The sequence below is a fragment of the Mustela erminea genome, chromosome 4 (genome assembly GCF_009829155.1).
Source record: "Mustela erminea isolate mMusErm1 chromosome 4, mMusErm1.Pri, whole genome shotgun sequence".
NCBI lineage: Eukaryota > Metazoa > Chordata > Mammalia > Carnivora > Mustelidae > Mustela > Mustela erminea.
This window is the reverse complement of record NC_045617.1, coordinates 78,499,759-78,510,755: the sequence shown is the minus strand read 5'-3', so window position 1 is coordinate 78,510,755 and position 10,997 is coordinate 78,499,759.

The following is a 10,997-nucleotide window of genomic DNA, read 5'->3' as shown; positions in this document are numbered from 1 at the left end:
GTCTGTGTATGCTCTATGGGTAGGGAAATGGATGTATTGTTGGAAAAGATGTTTAATTGATCCTCACTATGTTTTCTCATGGTAATGGAATTTTAACCCTTACAAGGCCATCCAAAATAAAGGGTACATTTTCTAGCTTCCTCTGCAGCTGGTTGTGGTTATGTGATTTGGTTTTGGCGTCTAGAGCAGAAGTACTGTGTGCTTCCAGGATTTTTCCTTAAAGGGATGTTCTTCCATTACTCCCATTACCTTTTCCAGTTATGGGAAGGAGAAGGATGGACCATAAATTGGACACAAGATGGAAGCCACATGTCATGAAGGTTGGAGCAATGAAACAGAAGAAGCCTTTGTTTTTGATGCTTGTGGAACGACCTCAAGCCAAGTGGCTCACTTGGGGTCTTTTTCCATTCCAGCACCAAACTGATATGAAACTAATATAAATTAAATGAAGAAAAGTTTTACAAAAAGTATCCAGATAATCCAACTTGATTAATTCTACTTTATTAATTTGGGGAGATCTTGTGTGTTTTTTTTTTAGTTTTTCAAAAGTAGTTCCAAACTTTCCCTTGAATGTGTAACAGCAAAGGCATACATACATAGCTATTTTTCCCTATGCCTATCTTCATTTTACTTGGGGAGGAGGAACATGGAAGAAAAATGAAGCACAATTGGAGGACAGATAAAAATGAATTACCAATTTCCACTCTCCTTTCTACAGCGTGTATTTATTGTACTCATTTGCACTGAGTTAATAGGCATTTATATCATTACATAATTTGGCAAATACTAATTTATAATGGTCAAAATCACGAAGCAATTAATTTCAAGTAAGCATAAAATGATGAAAAGTGAAGCTATTTTGAGTAATCTGGGGAAAGGTAGTAAGCAGATTTATGGGAGAGCTGGAATGTTGAAGGCTAAGTTTTTCTTGGACGTGGAAATCTAGAAAGCTTGAAAAGCCATTCCATTTGAGCCTTAAAAATCAGATGTTTCTCTTCCCCTTCCCTGTGACCTCTCCTTCCTTAGGATGGGAGATTATTTAGATTATATGGATGGGCTCTAAATGTCATCACATGTATCCTAATAAAAGAGAAGAATGGGAAGATTTGACACATAGAGAAGATGATATGAAGACTGAGGCAGCAATTAGAAAAAGGTAACCATAAGCCAAAGGATTCCAAGGAATGCTGGTAGCTACCAAAAGCTCGAAGACTGAAGGAATGGATTCTCCCTGCAACTTTTAGGAGAACCTTCACAGAACCTATCGACACCCTGATTTTGAACTTCTGGCATCTAGAACTATGAAAGAATAAATTTCTGTTGTTTTGAGTTACCAAGGTTGTGGTAATTTTTTGCAGAAGCCCCAAGAAATTAAAACAGTGAGCAGTTTATAACAGTATAATATACATTAAATTGTCTTCTTTTTCATTAGTATATATATCAAGGTTACTCATTCATTCATTCCTTTATTCACCTTATAATACAGTTCTTTTCTGGTGATTTGTTCTGAGTGCATGTGTGTGTGTGTGTGTGTGTGTGTGAGAGAGAGAGAGAGAGAGAGAGAGAGAATTTTGTGTGTACCTGTGTGTGTTTAGACACGCTGTCTTTTCAGTATTTAAACGGACAGTGTGATGCCATGGTGACGTTTTCTACATGCCTCATTTTTCTCTGATTTTGATAACTTCAGTCTTTCAAGCCTCTTTCTGTCAAACAACAACAACAAAAACCAGGAAAAAAAACAAAACCCAACAGCCATGAGTAAGTTAATTAGTTGAAGTAGTTTCATCTATTACACTGTTCTTTGCTGATACACGTAAGCACAATTATTACTCCACCTGGCCTGGCAGTATGACAGACATTTGATGGATGAAAGGTTTTACAATGTACTTTATTCTTCTAAGCATTGCACAGACTTTTATTAAGGTCATATGCATGACAAATAGACCATATGTTTTAAGGAAGTAAACCACTGAGGTTTAAGAGTCAGCAAACTGGTCTACAAAGGGCAGCCAAAGCCTCACTATCATTGGCCTGTGTTCTACCAGGGAAGACGTACAAGAGAGGTATGGATAATATTCGGCAAATAAGAAACCAATGCGTTTTCATCCCTCTTCCACCATGTTGCCTCACAGCGATTCTGTTGGCATACCCCATGGACAAGGGGAAGCAACAAATGCTACCTCTGGGAGAAGGAAGGCACGTCACAGTGAAAATTTGTGTTACAAAGTCAGCAGCCAGCCCACCCCCTAAGCCCAGCAGCTCATGGGCAGAAAAAGAGAAAGAAAAGATAAGACAGAAGGGAAATGAGACATTCAGACATGGATTTTTTTTCTTTTAACAGAGGAGAACATAAGGGCTCGGCACCATTTCTCATTAGGCTTGTAGGAGGATCCCACTCTATAGTGTTCAATAAAAATGTGGAACAGCCGACATTGGTAAGTAGGTGGAATGGCATAGACAAGCCTTGACAGGGTTTTGTTTTTCCTCTTGAACCTCCCCCAGGTCCTGTGTAATGTGAAGGCTGAGTTGACAGCCCAGCCTCTGGCCAAGCCAAGAAGACTTCACCACAAGTTCATTAGGTATAGATGTCAGCAGCAGACAATAGCAGAAAGCACAAGGATGGGACTGAGCCAACCATAGCTCACTGGATCCAGCAGTCATAGGATGATGGCTAAAGTCGTCAAGTTTGGAGCAGACTCCCTGGGTACAATTTCTGACTCCCTCATTTACAATGTACTAAAATTGTGCACACACACACACACACAAATCACCTCTTTGCCTCAGTTTCTCCAGTTTAAAGCCAGGGTAAGAAAATATTCACCTTATAATATTGTTGCAAGGAATAAATTAAGTAATGTATGTAAGTCAATTAAAGTGATGTTGGCATTATGTAATTACTCATTAACCATGGTTGAGTTACACAAGAACCAATATGAGGCCAGAGATTCCCCTTTGCATATTGTTTTGGGGTAATATTAATTCCTTTTCCTTCTCTTTCTCAAGGAAATTAAGGAGTTGAGGAGATATATGTAAAAGATGAAATAATTATATAAAACCCAACAGTTAAATTGAATTAAATTTCAAATTAGAATAGAATCCATATATTTTCTTTTCCATTTTTACTTGCTACTAGCTAGTGGAGTTGTTATTCACATTCATGAATGAGACTAAACTAATTAATAAACTAAAAAAAGAGACTCTTTTTTTTGGCCTCTGTAAGTAAGTAGTATGTGTAAGTACCTGGTCCTGGGCCCCAAGTTAGTAAATGAACGTTTTTTGGCATAATGATTTGTGAAAAAACCCCAAGTGGGTAGTCATGCATAATGACTTTATAATAATAATACCAGCATTTTTCTAAGTTGATTGCATGAATTGCTTAATTTATGTATTTATCCTTCACACCTGTAAAGACATGTATAATAAGGGAGAAACAGAGCCAGGGAAGAAACTCCTTGAGAAGGTGCCATTGAGGTTTAGTCCTGGAAGCTGAGAAAGAGTCAGGTTTGCTTATATTTGCAGAAAGAGCTTTTCAGATAAATGGAACAGCAAAACAAAAGTTCTGTGGCCAGAATGAATTGATATTGTTTTAGGAATGGAGGGAAAACCAATATGGCCAGAATGATGAAGAATAAGGCATTTATCATGGAGGGATTTACAGGTAATGGTACAGAGTCTAGATTTTTATTCTAAAAGAAATGAAAAGCCAGTTGTTTTTAATCAAGGAGTAAGGTGATCTGACATACATTTTTACAAATCACTTCTTTGCATAGAAAATAGGTTTCTGAAGAGAAATGAGTGGAAAAGAAGGAGACTATGAGGTAATACAGACAAGTGAACATGGTAGTTTGGACTAAAGTAATGGTAATGGAGAGGGAAAATGTGGGTGGATACAGAACATATTTTAGAAGAGCCAAAAGTTTCTGCTGATGCATTAGATATGAAGTTGAGAAATTGAGGACAATTTCTTCATTTTTGGCCGTAGCCTCAATGAACAAAAGCAAATACCCTACACGGAGGTCAGGAAGAATGATTTGGGGTTGAGGCCACAGGAAAGAACAGGCATCAAGGATTCTGTTTTGGACTGACTTAGTTCAAGGTCCTTCATACACAGTCAAGTGTCAGTATCAGAAAGTGAAGTATTGTGAGTGAGTCTGGAACTCCGAGTAGAGGTAATGGCTTAGGCATAAAAAAATGCCTCATACAGAGGCATTTAAAACTAATAGACGGGGCGCCTGGGTGGCTCAGTGGTTTAAGCCACTGCCTTCGGCTCAGGTCATGATCTCAGGGTCCTGGGATCGGGTCCCGCATCAGGCTCTCTGCTCGGCAGGGAGCCTGCTTCCCTCTCTCTCTCTCTGCCTGCCTCTCCATCTACTTGTGATTTCTCTCTGTCAAATAAATAAATAAAATCTTTAAAAAAAAAAAAAAAACTAATGACAAGGAGCAATCATCTCAATAGAGGATATAGATAAAGGAGAGGAAAAGGCTCAAGATCTGACTATAATGAAGCAAAACCAAGACAAAAGCTCAAGAAAAACAAACAAAAAATGTTTCTCTTATTCATCTTTCTCTCGTGTGTTTGTAAATGCCCTGGAAACGTGCATGAAAATTACAAACTAAAATTGTTACATGGATTCTGTGATGCGTGTGGCATTAGAGGTAGTGGAAGGAAAATGTTCTCTTTTTACTGTATGCATTTCTGTATTGTTTGAAGTTGCCTGACTTGAATATACTAATCTCATTTCTTCTATCATTGAAACAAAACTCCTTTAAGACATCATAAGTAATACATGTCCATTATAGACATAACCTCAGGTCTCAAAAGCAGGCATTTCAACATATGGACTTTTCTTTGTGTAAATCTATTTACATGTAGAACCTTAAATATCATATTTTTATATTTACAGGTAGAAATTTAAATATTTTATTTTTAGTTTTTCACAAAAACGTTGTTTCACAAAGTTTATGTTGTTAATTTCCATTCTATCCTATAGTGATTTTTTTCAACCTCTATGTTTTGATACCATGTATAATTTTAATCCTGTGAACCAAACCTCTCCATTCTTTGCAACCACATAACTTCACTTGGGCATCTTTTAGGAGGCTTCACTTCAATGGATCAGACTTGAAATTCATCCGTTTCTACCATCAACTACTATTGGCTACAGTAGTAGACAGCACAGGCCCAAAATCTCTGAAAAGAAGGAGGGGGAAATCCAGTATAGCACTATGTGGTTATCATTGGGGTGGGGCAGCATGTATCCAGACATTGAAGCCTACGGCATTTAGGAGTACTGTATTTCACTATCTGTGGATGGGACTTCTGATGAATCAAAGAAGTTGAAAACGTTGGTGGGAGTAAAAGTTAGATGCAGAAATGGGAAGTCCCAAATGGAAAGTGGTGTTTCTATGGTACAAGAAAACAAAACACATTAAGTTATCAAAATCATTATGAGTTTAGATTTTTGCCAAAGGCTATTTGCCAAAGTGTATTTTCTGTTTGTTTGTTTGTTTGTTTGTTTGTTTTTCTGGTTTACTTTTCATGATTTCTGGAAAAAATCTATCATGTCTTATAATTTGTTATATATTTAATGGCATTTTCATTTGTCATAATGCAAAATCCAAAGTAGTGGTTTGCATTTTTGTCACCTTGAATTATGAGTGAGTCAAAATCTCTAAAATAGCACAGGGTGGCAGCAATCACTAAGCAGGACTTGATGACAGTACTTCTCCCTCCCCTCCAAAAAATAGACTGTGAGCTCAGATAAAGCAAAGAGCGGAACCTTGGCACCTTTATTAGATAAGGCCACTAATTATAGTGAGATGGGGCACTATTCATTTACATCCTCTGGTACGTCTGAAGAAACAGGAGCAATGATGTGTCAGAACCGATAAAAGGCACTCAGAAACGGGCTGCCTGGTTTCTGTCCATAGGGAGTACACATCTGTGACCAAGCACATATTAGACTTTCTGGGAAAAAACTCAAGACACAATTTCTATAAAGAAATATCTTACAATTAGATTCTCTGTCTGTATATAAGTAACACACTGGAGTCATACTATTTTTTTTTTCTGATAGAATGTTTTAACTCTTGGAAGGGGAGTTTATGAATTCTTAAAAATAAAAAAAGAAATACAAAAGATTATACTGAAAGCAGCAAGTCTTTTTACATATTAAAGGAGTTGGTTATTTGGAAAATGGCCCAATTTTCATCACACCTGCAAGCATCTGATTATTTAGTATGTAATAGCCATCAGCGTAAGTTCCATTTCTATAGTTTTTTCTTACTTATTACCTCTTGATTTCATAACATACTTACCCACAAGGATAAAACTTTTATTCTATTATTAGGCTTTTTGGGGGGGACTTTTTTGATTTTGACATGTATTATGTGTTTAATGAATTTCTTTTTTTTTTAATTTATTGACAGAGATCACAAGTAGGCAGAGAGGCAGGCAGAGAGAGAGGAGGAAGCAGGATCCCCACTGAGCAGAGAGCCTGATGCAGGGCTCGATCCCAGGACCCTGGGATCACGACCTGAGCCGAAGGCAGAGACTTTAACCCACTGAGCCACCCAGGCGCCCCTTTAATGAATTTCTTTGATGTAGCTTTCAATAAAGAAGCTAAATTTTCTATGTTGACTTTGATTCAATTTTTTTCTATCAAACTTGCCCATCTTTTAAAATTTAGCACTAAAATAAAGAGCAAAACTTCATCTTTATCACAAATAGCAAAATATTGGTTCATACGGGCTGTAAAAATGTGGCTGCAGAGCTAGTCTTTTGAACTTACTTATATAAAGTCGGTGCAGTGATGCACGTATCAACATGACATATATCTGGTCCAAGTTTAACCCTCTGCCAGTGAAAGAAACTGGCGCAGGGAATGGGGGAGCAAGTTGGGCTCCCCCACAAATAGGAGAGAGAGGTGTTTAGTGTGTGGGTAAAGGAAGTCTATAGCTCTTGCACAAATAATGGCTTTTGAATGTCACAGGCAAAACCATGGTTCTTTTTGCAGTATAAGAAATTACTTGCCATTTCTGCATTAATATTTTTTAATAAATTTTATTTTATTATCTTAAGGATTTTATTTATTTATTTGCCCGAGAGAGACAGCGAGAGAAAGAGAACACAAGCAGGGAGAGTGGGAGGAAGAGACAGGCTTCCTGCTGAGCAGGGAGCCCATGAGCTGGGCTCATGACCCGAGCTGACAGCACACACTTAATAACTGAGCCACCCAGGTGCTGCTTAAATAAATTTTTAAAAAGACATAATTGTTTGTTGAAACTAGTAGTATTAATTCTACTTGAAAATTTTCAGAATAATTTTCACTTTGTTTTTCTCCTTGAACAAATCCATGCTTCCCACTCAATCCTAAATTGGTGCCTCTTCCTCATAAGTTTAAAATAGGTCTAATCAAGACAGTTCACAATAAGATCTTAAAGTATATGGTGGTGGATCTCTGTGCCTCATCCAGATCACTGGGAATCTGTTCTCAGAAGGAAGAGATCCCCACAGTGTGTCTGACTTCTCCAATCCCAGCCAGGCTTCAGGGAGAGAGAACTTTTTCAAGAGAAACTTTGGAAACCCCACTTTTAAAGCTCCCATCTCTTTGAAACTATAAATCTACTCTAACCCATTTGCTAATAATCTTATACAACTGTGTATATTTATTTTATTTAGAGAACTATTTACCCTGCTTCTTTCAAGTTATTTTTTAGAAATATCTTCCATACAACCGGGAACAAAATTTGGCAAGAAGGGATTGTCAAAGCCAGACCAATGAATAATGGAAGAATGGAGTTCATATAATTTACATTTGTGCAGGTTTTATTTTTACCTAAAGAAAAAAAAAAAAAAAATATATATATATATATATGTGTGTGTGTGTGTGTGTGTGTGTGTGCTTGCGTGCGTGCGCGTGTGTGTGTGTAGTACTGTTGACTGTGTACTAAGGACCTTGAACTAAGTAAGTCCAAAACAGAATCCTTGATGACTGTTCTTTCCTGTGGCCTCAACCCCAAATCATTCTTCCTGACCTCAGTGTAGGGTATTTGCTTTTGTTCATGGAGGCTAGGGCCCCAAATGAAGAAATTGTCCTCAATTTCTCAACTTTATATCTAATGCATTAGCAGAATGCATTCAGTTAGTCACTCTGAAGATACCAAAAAAAGAAAAAAAAAAAAAAAGCACAAATCGAATATAAGACTCTACGAAGTAGAAATAATAATTAAGGAAAAAAATTAATTGATAGAATGTAATTACTTAACTGATAGAATTAATTAATTGTTAGAATTTAAACCAGCTACAGTTAAGGTATATTTTAATAAAGCTGTCTTTTAAAAAGAAGGGGAGTTATTACCAAGGCCCACAAAAAAAATTATCGTGAGATTGATGTTCAAGTCAATAATACCTGTAAACCTGTAACTTTAACACATTCTGATGTAAGCTTCACTATTAAGTTGCTAAAAAAAAAAAAAAAAGAAACACACAACTCCATCTCCATTTATAGGACAGTCAGAGGTCTGCAGCAATCTGTAAGGATGAGAGAGAGAGAAAAGAGGAGGATTAATGTGTCACACTCCCATGCTACCAAACCATGGGACCTGCAAATCCCAAGAATGAGGGAAACTCATACAAGATCATTTGGGATTAAGCATGCAAACTAATGGCTTACTTTTTGTTCCAAAGGGTCCTATGATTGGGCTTGAAGCCAATACACTTCAGCCAACAGTCTCTCAATTAGGTACAGTCCCAGTGCCAAGTTTCTCAGCAAGAGCATGTGAAAGGGCTCCTTTTGACTTTTGATCAAATCCATTTAAAATCTTTGCCATGGAATCCTGAAAAATGCCATTTAGAAATATGTCTAGAATTCCTCATACCTGGGAACTGATATTAGGTACCTGTTCCTACTGTAGTAATTATGACCAACAATTCACATTACTCTCAGATAAATGGATTCAAAGCAAAATATTGATGTGGACTCTGGTGAAAACAGCGAATCCATTTACATTTGCCAATAGTTTTAGACTATCAGCTTTTTAGGGCAGGGAACTTGTCTTATACCTCCATGCAGGTGCAGAGCCCCATACACAGCAGACATTTAATGAACGTATTTCTGATTAGATGGATGAATCAAACAGCAGATTGATTTACTGAACTCACAAAACATGCTTTAAACAAATAGGTGGTTCACTGTTGGGAAGACTCATTTATATCCTATTTTTCAGTTACCCACGGTGAGACCTGAAATGTTTGTCCTTTTAGGACAGAAGAGCCTTTTGGACTGGGAAATCCTGTCCAATGGCAGTAAGCCTGCCTTGTGAATGTTGTCTTAACCCTCCTGCTTTAGAATGCTCATTTGTGTTGTGATGTGAAGTATCCTGTCTTGGCTGTGACTGTAGAACTGTAGAAAAGGACTTTTATGTCAGCACCCTTTGCTGTTTTGTTGTTGTTGTTGTTGTTGTTTTCTTTTTTCAAGTGTAAGGAGAACAAGGTTTACTAACAGATAGTATTAGATCCTTTGTTTTCCTATCTTATTTGTCTTTTATATGGACTTTTTTATTGACAGTAATAAAACTCACAATCCATAATAAGGATTCATACTTATTCCCTTTAAGAAGGATGCTTGGTGATCTCAGCTCAACCAAGGTAGACACAACAAAGGGAAACACTGAACCCCAAAGCAAGTGAGTTAGGACAGTCTGGCAAATTCTGTGACCTGTGGCCTGTGCCAAGGATTATCACCCATTATGCAAAGCTCCCCTACATGGAGCAAAACACATCTGCAGACAAAGGAACTGAAATAGTTTTTTTTTTTTTTTTTTCCTGATAAGAAATGCAGGAATTTTTTTTGAGGAGGGGCAGAGGGAGAAGCAGACTCCCCAGTGAGCAGGGTACCCTACACTGCTTCTGGGATCCCGGATCACCATCTGAGCTGAAGGCAAACATTGAACCCACTGAGTGGTTCCAGCGCCCCAAGAAAGGCAGGAATTTATGAGATATTCAACACTTAAATCTTAATCATGAAGGCTTTGAGAGGGTAAACTGTAAAAATGTATTTTTAACAAACAACTAATATTTGCAAAATCAAATGCCTGTAATGACGAAAGAAGTTAACAAAACCCTGAAAAGTATGCTAATTGTTAGGTGAATGGAGTTGGAAGAGACTGGGGGGAATTGTAAGCTTGTGCTTATTTCAGAGTTGTTCAAATTCTCCAACACACACACACACACACACACACACACACACACGTTTGAAAACCAAGCCTGGATCTGCTTCTTGCCAAGTGAAGTTTTTTAAAAAGGTGCAATTTCAAAAGAATGAAGGATTCAATCCTGTGGAGGCTAATTCCTTCTAACCTTTCCCCGATTTACCAAAAACTCAATTCACTATTGCCGTGACCCAATAAGGCCTCAGACTTGACCTTATCCAGTACTCTTTCCTTGAGCTCCCCCTAGAGGCAAAGGTCCTTTACTATCAGGCCCACTACTGAACCTACTATCTTTTGAGAGGTGGGATCCACTGGACCAGAAGTGGCACTGGGGTTACTGCTAAGAAAACAACAATCCAAAGGAAGAGAAGAGCGACATTTATGTGAATTTATTCCTCATGTCTCATACATTAAATAAACATTTAGGGCATACCATATACAATGAATTGTAACAGGTGTTCCAAAAAATACTGAAATAACCAATAATAATTTCTCCTTCTCCCTTCAGAAAAACTAAAAGCACACAAAAAACAATGTTCTTTCTGCTTTTCTGACACCTTAAAAATTCCCTTTCACTCAATTTTCTACTACGTACTTCTCAAGAATGGTGTTCTTCAGAACTCTCTTCAAAACGTCTTCTTTTCTCCATTCCTTTGTTTATATACTCCTATGCATTCTTCTGGTTTTAATCACGACCTATTTTCTGAAGATGTCTATCTTCATATCCCTAGACTGTCCTTTTCTTAAGTGACAGATTCACACTTTCACTATCTTACTGGAATTCT